We start from the raw sequence: 3,673 nt of genomic DNA, 5'->3' as shown, positions 1-3,673 counted from the left end.
ATGTTAATTGAGTAGGTAACTCTAGTGATGCATATCATAATATAATATACAAATATGGTCGAAAATCCCATTTTTGTGAATGTTGTTTTGATACCATAGGCTTTCTTAATATCCAGTTTAAGGGCTATTTTTGGATATTTGGTGAGAGCAGAGGTTTTAATGTGATGGAATAGTTCGCCAGCAATTACTATGTTATCGTGTATTGATCTTTGTGGGATGAAAGCACTTTGATATGGACTTATTAGAAATGGGAGGAAAGGGCGTATGCAATTTACCAAGAATTTTGATATCACTTTGTATAGTACATTGCAAAGAATGATCAGTCTGAATTGAGATGGTTTTTATGGGTGGTCGAATTTTGGGATGAGGGTGATATTGGTGTGATTCATGAGAGGGTGAATATTTAGGGTGTTAAAGAAGCTGTGGACCATGGGTATTAATTGATGGTGTGTGGTGTCCCAAAATACCTTGAAAAACTTACTAGTATACCCATCAAGTCCAGGAGCGCTTTCAGAGTTAATGGAGAACAGAGCATGTTTGATTTCCTCGCTGAAGTCACCTCTTCCGTGAGCTTGGTACATTGTCTTTGTGATAGTCTGGGTGTGATTTGTGCAAAGAGATCCTCGTCTATTGTTGTACTTTGGGCCGTGTATTGATCATTAAAATGATCAAGGATGATTCGAATTACCTGATCTTTATCGCTAACCCAGTTGTTTTGTTGATCTTGCAATTGTTGTATGTTATTACAACTGCGGTGTATGGAGGCTGTGTGTGGAAGAATGTTGAATTATTGTCCCCCGGATGAAGCCATTGGATTATGGATCTTTGTTCCCAATATGTTGCATGACATTGTTGTAAAGTTAAGTGATGGATTCGAAGATGCTTTTCCTGGTTCAGCCAATAATCTAGTTCATCACCAGTTCGCATAACACATTGATGTTTCCCCATTTGAATTTGAGTCGTTGATTTATTGATTAGTTTTGGAGGTGTCCAAAAGTATCCTTGTTCCAGTCCATAATAAGGATTTCTCCAGTTGTAATGAGTTTCAGCTGAAGGTCCAAAACAGGTTCCGAGTCATTTTGTTGATTCCAGGCTGTTTCGACTATCTGCTTGAGTTGTGGATGAGTTAGCCAAAGGTGCTCAAACTTGTAGTTTTTTTTGCTCGTGCCAGTCAATTGCGTTGGTATGTAAAAGGATTGGAACATGATATGAAGTTATTCTCAAAAGACGAGTGACACCTGCATAGGGGTTGGATATACGCCAATGTTGGGTAGCGATGGCTCGATCTAGTCTTTCCATGATATTATCTTGTCCTTGTTGATTATTTGTCCATGTGTCTGGATTCCCGCGAAATCCTAAGTCCATGAATCTTATTTGATCTATCATTGTGAGGAAAGGTTGTGTCTGTGCATATGTTACTTGCCTTACTCCTTTTTCTTATGATTGGTTCATCACTTCGTTGAAGTCTCCTAATAATACTCATGTCGCTGCACTGTTGATTGCGGAAAAAAAATGTGGGAAACAACCGTCATTTCCAAATAAAAACGACAGAGTGAAATTAATAAATCAATTTTTTCCCGGATAAAAGGCTTCTTCTAAATGAAACTTGAAAAGACGAGGATACCCAAATATACCTCAATCTAAAACTTTTCCACCTATAAGTCTTTTCTCCGAAAGTGATTGTCTATGGACCGAGTCGAGACAATACAACTAATCGGTTCGCACTTCGTGTGATCGTCTATGGATACGAGATGAGACAATACGACAACAAGATAACTTTTGTGATTGACTATGGATACAAGATCGAGACAATACAACAACGAAGTATGTTTACTTGATAAAAGGTTCAGACTTAACCAAACACAATAGGATTGGTATCAAGTAAATAAGAATTAACGTTTGTGTATTTTATTTCTAATTATAATAAAACAATTATAATTGCGGAAATAGAAAAGTAAAAGACACTGTTAGAGCATTGCTCGGTCGAACTCGCATGCGTTGCTATCTCAAGCATGTTTGTCAATGTTAGTGATCAAAACTATAAGTCTAGATTTCTAGTCTACTATATCTAAGTCTCGGACTAGGATAGAAAGTGTAGTTCAGCTCAATAACTCCATGGTGATCATCATACAAGACGAAGAACTACTCAAGGAACTGGTGGAACTTCATCGACTAAAAGGTATGTGGAGACTTGAACTTATCTATACCTCAAAAGTCTATATACTTTATCTCCTATCTTGAGACAAAAGTCGTTTTGCTATATAGACTTTGATTATACACATTTGCTATTTCGAGCCGAGTTTATCTCGCTTATCTATTTCTCGAAATATGTGTTGGTAAGCTTTCGCTTTGGCCAAGTTCATCTTTACCTAGTGACGAAAGTCATGTTATGTTTCAATCACTTGAAAATGGCTTTGACAAAAAATGGTTTGTGAATAACAACTATATAACGTCCTCTAAGAATGTTTCAATGATTGAAATGAGAGTTTAGATTATATAACCAATGTTGGATATAAGCATTGTGTGGTAACACATACATATATAAGTCCTTATTCCTTGAACCAAAGTCCGTGTACTTTCTTGCTCAGGAAACCGGAACAGAGTCCGCGAACCCAGTCCGCGAACCCATCCCGCGTACTGTCGGAGGTTCTCTTCCCGAGAATAATTGTAAACTTTTCCAAACTTATTCCGGGTACTTAAGTCCGCGTACCTGGTCCGCGTACTTAGGTTGGTTATTTTCTAAAAACGATTATTCGAGAACTTATACTTATATTAACTAAGGAATGCAAGTTTGCAAACCTGGCTATAAAGTTCATGAATCGATTCGAGTGAATCAAATCGTTTTTGCTTCGATTGCATCTTGTATACTTCTATAATACTAAGAAATTGAACAACTCTCTAACTAGTTCATTTGAGTCATTTGAACTAGTTATGGTGAAGAAGAACATGGTTGATATGAAAGTGCTCATATGGCTAACCATTTGGTTAACTACTGTTGAACCAACAAATGTACAAGTTTGGGTACGGTTACACAAATCTAAAACGTGCATTTCATTTGTGTGTAACAAGCTAAGTTTTCGATCTAACGGTTGGAAGATATTAGCTTGAATCTAATCAGGTTTTCATCTAACAGTGAATATTGAATGCTTTGTTACTAAGCTAACATTGATTGCAAACCCTGATTTGAAATACTACATAAGGGAGAACTCTAGCAACTGGGAAACCTAATCCCCACACCTCCTGTGTGATACTAGTTGTATAAGCTAGAGTCGATTCTCCTTTAGCCTTAGGTTTCTACCAAGACCCTGTAGGTTAACGACTTGAAGACTTCATTGGGATTGTGAATCCAGGCCGATACTACTTTCTTGTAGTTGTGTGATCTGATCTTGCTGTTTCTATCGTATTGAGTACATTCGTAACGATTGGCTTGAGATTGATATCTCCGATAGGCAAGATATAAAAGTAATCAAAAAAATCTTCGTCTCATCGTTTGTGATTGCACAATATCTTCTTTCCACGCGTCAATTAAGATTATTGTGAGGTGATTGATAATACTAGGCTGTTCTTCGGGAATATAATTCCGGGTTATCAATTGGTTCCTGTTCACCTTGATTTATCAACAGACGGAACAAAACTCGTAGGTATTTCTGTGGGAGACAGATTTATCTATTAC

This window comes from Papaver somniferum, chromosome 7, assembly GCF_003573695.1.
Source record: "Papaver somniferum cultivar HN1 chromosome 7, ASM357369v1, whole genome shotgun sequence".
In the NCBI taxonomy this organism is placed as follows: domain Eukaryota; kingdom Viridiplantae; phylum Streptophyta; class Magnoliopsida; order Ranunculales; family Papaveraceae; genus Papaver; species Papaver somniferum.
Note: the sequence above shows the minus strand (reverse complement) of the source record.